Genomic DNA, 7,836 nt, shown 5'->3' on the forward strand with positions numbered 1-7,836 from the left:
ACCCGGGGAGCAAGGCAAGGGGGAGTGAGAGGGCAACTCCGGCCCGGCGTGCCCCCCGGCAGCCGGCGGCCTGGCGCGCCGGGAGAGGAGGCGAGAAAGCCAAGCTAGGAGGGGAGCGCCGGACGGCACCTCTGCGCTGCCCGGGCGCCATGCCCGCACCCGGCTCGCACCCCTGGCGGTCGGGCCAGCGGTGCCCGCACCCACCTGGCCCTGGGCCGCCTTCGCGCCCGCCAGCGGGGAATCGCGGCCCAGCGGCCGACCCTGCGGGCGCTCGCCGCCGGTGGGGTCTTCCTGGGCGCTACAGGGTTAATTACAGTTCGCCATTCCCGGGAGGGCGTGTGCGGCGGCGTCTGGGGTGTGAAGAAAGCAAACCTGAGCCCGTATTCGCTTACTGACCCTGCGAAGCCCCTTCGGACCCCCGGCCCGCCGGGCGGGTGGAGGAAGGTGGCGCGCGGCAGCTTGGACCCGCCGCTGCGGCTTTGTAAAGTGTCAGCGGGAGCGAAAGCGAGAGTTTAAGGAAACAGGAGGCCCACTGAATTTCCTACGGGGGCTTTAACAGGCTTTCGCTGGCTGGTTTGTTTTTGTTTTTTCAGCTCGCGGAAGTGCTTCAGCGTTAACCCTTTCCAGCCCTTTCAGTAAGTTTACACCTTATTTCGCAGAGTTAACCTTATTTTAAAGGGGTAAATAAAAAGAAAGGAAGGAAAACAGCATATTGGTTAAAAACGTACAGCTTCTAGAACCAGACTGGGCTAGAATTCCACCTCCCCCACGAAATAGCTATATGGCTTTGAGCAATATTCTTATTAGTGCCTCAGTTCCCCATCCATCAGGGGAGAATTGTAGTTATGCCCTTATAAAGTTGTTGTATTGGATTAAATGAGTTAACACTGAATAATTAAAGAATTGAGAACAGTGCCTGGCACAAAGTACATGACTTTATGCTTCTTAAATTAAAGAGAAGAGAGGGGAAGGAAGAGAGAGGGTGTCCTAAATCAATTGGAGAATCTGCTTCAGTGTTCTAAGAGCAAAATGTCCTGTTAGTCTATTCTTGTCCAGTCTTTTCCATGCTCTAAAAAATTTATGGGTGCCATCAATACCACCTTAATTTTGTCTCAATACCCACTGGAAGTGGATCCAGATAATCAAACTACTCTTGCCAATTTGATGCCGAAAGAATGCCTTTCTCATGGTTCCTTAGCTGTTGAGCAGAAGAGAAACAGGAAGTGTAGCATGTTTTCCTCAATCCAATACTCAATTTGCTATTTATTTTGGAATATATAAACTCGTCATGGATACACACTTTTTAATGCTACTTCCTCTCTCCTGAGCTTTTCCCCAACCAGTTGATATCTCCCTCCTCACCTTACTTAGAAAACCTGGTTCTTTTACTTATGCTCAACCAAGAGTTAAGTTCTATGTAACATTACATCCAAAGTTGAGTACCTGAGATACTTATCTATTTAACAGTAAGTTGGAAAAATGAATCTTCCTATCAAAATCTTATTGTGATTTAATTAACGTCGATTTTTTTGGTCTGCATCCCTACTGACCTCGCTTACTTCACGAATCCTTGCAGAAAGCTTCCTAAAACGTTCAGTACAGCTCCATTTCCCATTTATATGCAAAATTATGGGGACCCGGGAGGAGCCATTTCAAGAAAGCATCTCTTCTTTGGTCTGGAATATTTACCTCCCCTTTCACAGTAGAAAAACGGGTGTTTCCTGTTTCTCTGAGAAGAAACAAGTCCCTGCCTCTCCCTGGTATCATTTTCTTTCTTTTTTCCTTTATTATTATATGTGCAAATTAGCAGTGTTTATTTTCTTGTTTGTTGTCAGCAATGCTTTGCCCTCCTGATTGAAGCTTTATACCTCAAGTGGAAATTTGATGCCAAAAATTGAAAGGGAGTCAAGTGGTAATTCAGAGTAAGTCTGAAGAGGCTTTTATGTATTTTGTCTCTCTCACTGGTCCTGTTTCATTTTACTCATATCTTAATCTTATTCTGAAGAGCTGTCCACATAGAAAATACTTTAGTATGGGAGAAGATGCAGGTAAGCAAGAATCAATCATGCACGATGATTTAGTGCTCAGAACTAAGTAAGAAAGAACAAAGTAAAGTTAGGCTTTGGTACATTGCCTTAAATGTCAGCCAGTAATTATTTGTAAAAAAAAATGATTTTTCCTTTACATTATAGCAAGTAACAACTAAAATGTATGTAGGATGGTATGTTCAGAGTGAAATGGAAGGTTCATTACTCATATAAAATCCTGGCTAATTAAAAGTAGTATACTTCGTGGCCTAAATGATCTAAGTTTGCCATATATGTTTCACCACAGAATAATCTATTTCACTTTCATGGAGAGAAATTAAGATGTCTCTGTGGAAAAAGTTTCATCTTCCATCTGACTAAAGAGAAGAGTTATAATGAGTGAGCTTTGTTTCTATTTACTATAGTTGTAAGAACTGAATCGCTGGGGGCTTTTTGTTTGTTTTTTACTCACTGGCTTAATTTTAGCTAACCTCTCAAGGAACAAATGAGTCAGGAATCACAAAGGAGCAGCACTTGAGTTCCTTGTCCATGACAAAGGTCTGGAATTCACTGAACACCCTCCTTTACTATCTTAAGATTGTATATCAGAATCATTTTCACCAACAGAGAATTTTGGGCTGACATTAGCACCTGAGCTAAAGTCTGCACAGATTTCAAACCTGTTTGCAACCCCTTATCTACACCAACCTTCAAAGGCATTGCTACACATTCCAAGTGCAATACTACCTGCATAAAGGTAATCACAATTACCCATCTCATCCCACCTCCAACTCTATCATCTCTCCCAAATTGAAACTTGGCTAACAGGATACTCAAGAAACCATCATGCTCATTTTGAAAAAACTGAGATGTAATACAGGCTGTGGAGTACTTAGTATTTACTGTAATCTATTATTATTTTAGGAAATAGTTTTTGTCCATTTTAATAGAATTTGTTAAAACTTTCTATAATTGCTGTCAAGTAAAGGGAAATTGCTAGTAGTGGACTGCTTTTATTCAGTCCTAATCTAATATTATGACCTTTTCCTCTAGGTCTAAGGCATTTCGTCTTCCTCATTTAATAGGGCTATTTTTTTTTACCTCTGGTCCTCAATTACAAGACTCATTCCCTCATCTTGGCTGACTTCTGCTTTCAGAATCAACCAAGATTTCATTATACTATTGATGGATATTTCAGCCTTTTGCTCTTTCATAATCTTAAGTAAAAATTTTATGAATAGAGTGTTTTGAATGAAATAAGCATTAAAAAAATTACATAACAGCTAATATCACTCTGTTTACAGGGACATTTAGCATGCAAGAATACTTAATGCCTTTTATCCTCATATCAATAGTACATTTACTATTTAGATGAAATTAAAATATAATTATATTTGCTTCTTTCCTAATGAAATAACATATTGCATTAAAATAGCATACATGTTTATACTGTCTTCTTTCTGAATCTTAATAAGCTAAAGTTTTTTTGACCGGTAAATAGCAAAGTACAAAAAATGTGCAGCTCAAAATAGTAAAAACAAATTCTTAACATGGAACTGTACACTCCTGTATGATCAGGCCGCTCAGTATGGCTCTTCTCTTGCTCTTTGTACATCCCCGCTCAACCAGTCCCTGCTTCACCTACTCAGGTGAACAGTACTTGCCCCCCTGCCGCAGCTAGTGATTGTTCTAATCCTTTGGCTCCACCTGCTATTTTATTAAAGGGAAACATCTGCCCTCATGATGGTTGTTAACCTGAGGGGCTGTGAGGGACACGCCCCAGCTGGTTTCCCTGGTAACTGATGAGCCAACCTGACATCAATTCCCCCTATAAATGGAAGCCTCCTTCTTCCCCAAGCAGTAAAGATGGCTGCTGTGGCTTGTCTGCTGTACATGTGGGGCATTGCACCAGGACCCTCTATTTCAGACAGGTAAGATCCCCTATCCAATATTACTGATCTCTGTCACTGTCTCAAGGCTCTTTCTTCAGTGTCCAGGCTGTGCAACTACAATACAAGGCTTGCAGGCCTGCAGAGTGCAGCACAACAGTTGGTGAGCAACTCAGGGCACCAGGGAAACTCCCACGAGCACTGAGATGTTGGGAAATAAGAACAGGGACTGGACACTTGTGGAGTTAGTCCTGGGGTGGCTGTCCACTAGCATGTGGGGCCCCAGAGTTGTGAGAGGTAATCCCGAGGTGGCCATCCACTAGTGTGGACGTGCCCCATGGCAGCTGTCTACCATGAGAGATATATTTCTCTTCCATTTATGTTGATAATAGCCTGTTAACCTCAGAGTCTCTTTCAAGTTTAAGAGTAGCAGCCCCGTGCTCGTGGTTCATCTTGGCTGCACAGGGATGGCTGGTGAATACAGACAGAACACAAGGACCTGGATTATCTACAAAATACAGGCATACCCCTGACCCACCGCCCCTAAAATACAGGCATACCCCTGACCCACCGCCCCTAAACAATTACAGACACAGGCTTTAGGGATAATAACTCAGGAACAGGCTTGTGAATTAGACATGGCCAGTTACCCAGGTTTGGCTGGGGCCTGTGACAATGGCAAAATGATAAGACTAACCTATTTTGGTCATAGCTATGGCCACGGTCAGAGCAACGATACAGTGTGAGCGAACAGCCATATGCAGTCTACAATGCATTACAGCAGGTGGAAAACATTATAAAAGGCCTATGTAAGTCATCGAGCAACGCAAAAACCCACTATTCAGGGTCCAGGAGAGCTGTGCATGACATACAGGACTCGCATCGACATTGATAGTGACCAAGGAACCCACTTTACCCACCACAAAGTTCAGGAATGGGCCTCTAAAAATGACATATGCTGGCATTTCCACCTGCCCTACAACTCCACTGCTGCTGGGCTAACTGAAAGGATGAAAGGACTACTTAACAATTGAGATGTGAAATCTATAACCAAACATTCCAGGAGCAATCATCCCAGTGCCTATGCCACGTTAATCCAGAAACAACTAGTCAACACCATCCAAGTTCAACTGGTGACCACCAAAGGACCGCTGCCGATTATAGGTCAGGACAATGACTCGCTTTTGCCCTTGCCACAGAATCTACCCCCCGAGAAACACATTATAAAATGGCCCTGGGACTGGCAAGTAAGTCCTCAGTAGTTTGGGTTTGCCGCCCTGTGTGGGGAATAGAATTAGGGACTTACAGATCTCACCTGTCTTCTACCCGGCCCTGCCTAAGACTACTAAGGTAATTAATCCGGGCCCCATAATGCAGAAAAGCACCATTATTTTAACCTGTGGTCTGTTAACTCCGCCTCTCCAGTTTTTGACATCAACTGTGCAGACTGGGTGTGGACAGGTGGTGTGGCACTGCAGGCCACGACAAAAACCACAGGTAGGTTCGGTATTATCTCAGAATGCTGTTACTGCTTGTATTTTGCTTAATGGTCATGATCCCTGTATTGTGCCTGTTAAATACCTTACATTTCATCTCTCGTCTAAGTGGAGGGAATCTGTTCGTGGGCTAGGTAAAAACGATGGCCTCACTGCCAAATGAATTTGATTGCAGGGTCTATGGCAACATGCCGTTGTCGTCCTCCTGTGGACGTCCATGAAAAATTGAGCCGGTAAGTGACTGGCTCCAAAGTTTGCCCACCGCTTAGACTCTGTTTGTGTTGTCTCTGTGGTATTTGGTTGCAGTGCACCTCTACACACCTGACCTAGGTATACTGTGGAAGGGGGTGGACCAAGACGGTAAAGGTGGTGTGGGGTATGTAGGGTGGAGTGCATATGCTTAAGACACTCAAGATGGCTGTTCTCTTGCTTTTTCTCCATCCCCCTCGTCGACCAGTCCCTACTTCACCTACACTCTACTTATACGAACTTGCTTGCCCTCTCCCCCAGCTAGTGATTGTTCTAATCCTTAGGCCAGAAAGCTCCGCCTGCTAGTTTATTAAAGAGAAACATCTGCCTTTGCGATGCTCATTAACCTGAAGGGCTATAAATGACATGCCCAGGCTGCTGGTTTCCCTGGTAACTGATGAACAAACCTGACGTCAATTCCCCCTATAAATGGTAGCCTCCTCCTTCCCTGAGTAGTGAAGATGGCTGCCCTTTCCTGTCTGCTGTACACGGTGGGGTATTGCTCCAGGACCCTTTGTTTCAGACGTGCAAGATCCCCTATCCAATATCGTTCTCTGTTGCCATTTTCAGGCTCTTTCTTCAGTCTCGGGGCTGGGCAACTACAAGGTGTACAGGCCTGCAGGGTGCAGCCTAGCAACACCTAAAAGGGTAAGGGCATTACCTGACATTTCTTTTCATGTAGCAACGATGTATACTACAAACATAGACCTTATTCCTCAATTATACTCAAAGATAAATTCAACTCCTGCATTTTGCTAAAAAGGAAAATAGGCAAGTACTCAGCAAGCACTTAGTGAATTAATAAATGAATTAAGGAATACGCTGCATAATACCTAATATGGAACACTCAGAAAAGTTCTGAAAATGCTGGTTGCTGTGGACATTGTCAACCGAGATTTTTCTGAACTGATGAAAAAATGTCTGAACCGGGCTTCCCTGGTGGCGCAGTGGTTGAAAGTCCGCCTGCCGATGCAGGGGACACGGGTCCGTGCCCCGGTCCGGGAAGATCCCACGTGCCGCGGAGCGGCTGGGCCCCTGAGCCATGGCCGCTGAGCCTGCGCGTCCCGAGCCTGTGCTCCGCAACGGGAGAGGCCACAACAGTGAGAGGCCCGCGTACCGCAAAAAAAAAAAAAAAAGTCTGAACCACAGCAAATACATTTCACAGAAGCTGTGCTTCTGCAGAGCCCCTAGTGGAGGCTATTATTCCTAGCACAGATCATGGGCCTTGTGTTAACTGCTGAAGTGCTCTGCACCACATGTCACCACATGACTAATATTCAACCCTGATGGCTTCTACTGCATTTCCTTCCCTCACCTTGCATTCATCTTTTCTTTTTCTCTAGATTTCCTCTTCTTCCTCTTCACCATATGAATTTTTTATTGATATATAATTGACATAGCCCTAGACTCGTTTAAAGCATACAATTCAGTGGATTTTAGTATACTCATAGGACCATCTAATTCCAGAACCATTTTCATCACCCCAAAATACCTCACACCCATTAGCAGTTACTCCCCATTCCCCTCCCCTGCAGACTCTGGCAACCACTAATCTTTCTGTCTCTATGGATTTGCCTATTCTGGATCCCTCACATGAAGAGAATCATATGACATGTGACTTTGGGTCTGACTTCTTTCATTTACCATGTTTTCAAGGCTCATCCATGCTGTAGCATGTATCAGTACTATATTCCCTTTTATTGCCGAATGATATTCCATTGAAGGGATATACACCACATTTTATATGTTCAGCAGTTGGTGGACATTTGAGTTGTTCCCACGTTGGGGCTATTATGAATAATGATGCTATGAACATCATGTACAACTTGCACAATATATGTGGATACATGGATGATACAGTGACTCTATTTAACTCTGTGAGGAAATGACAAACTGTCTTCCATTAATGGCTACACCTTTTTCGCATTCTTGGCAATGTATGAGGGGCCCAATTTCTTCTCATCTTCACTGACATTTGTTATGTCCCATTTTAAAAAAAGTATAGCTATCCCGGTTGGTGTGAAGTGGTATCACATTGTGGTTTTGATTTATATTTCCCTCCTGACTATTGATACTGAACATCTTTTCAGGTGCTTACTGGGCATTTGTGTATCTTCTCTGGAGAACTGCCTATACAAACCCTTTGCTCCTTTTTTTTTTTTTTTTTTTTTTGGG

The 7,836-nt window shown here is 44.0% G+C and overlaps 1 long non-coding RNA gene across 2 annotated transcripts in view; it reads left to right on the forward strand.

Annotated features, from left to right (window-relative positions):
- The first annotated feature begins 584 nt into the window (after positions 1–584).
- LOC112413422 (uncharacterized) overlaps positions 585–7,836 on the forward strand; it is a 15,914-nt gene continuing 8,662 nt past the window's right edge. The window contains exons 1-6 of one of the 2 annotated variants that reach the window (XR_003005970.1): positions 585–635; positions 1,836–1,922; positions 3,752–3,958; positions 5,342–5,413; positions 5,588–5,645; positions 6,232–6,309. This is a non-coding gene — a long non-coding RNA (uncharacterized LOC112413422). The remainder of the gene's footprint in view (positions 636–1,835; positions 1,923–3,751; positions 3,959–5,341; positions 5,414–5,587; positions 5,646–6,231; positions 6,310–7,836) is intronic. The other variant, XR_003005971.1, reaches the window with a different exon arrangement.

The sequence above is a fragment of the Neophocaena asiaeorientalis genome, unplaced genomic scaffold (assembly GCF_003031525.2).
Source record: "Neophocaena asiaeorientalis asiaeorientalis breed wild unplaced genomic scaffold, Neophocaena_asiaeorientalis_V1.1 scaffold217, whole genome shotgun sequence".
Lineage (NCBI taxonomy): Eukaryota > Metazoa > Chordata > Mammalia > Artiodactyla > Phocoenidae > Neophocaena > Neophocaena asiaeorientalis.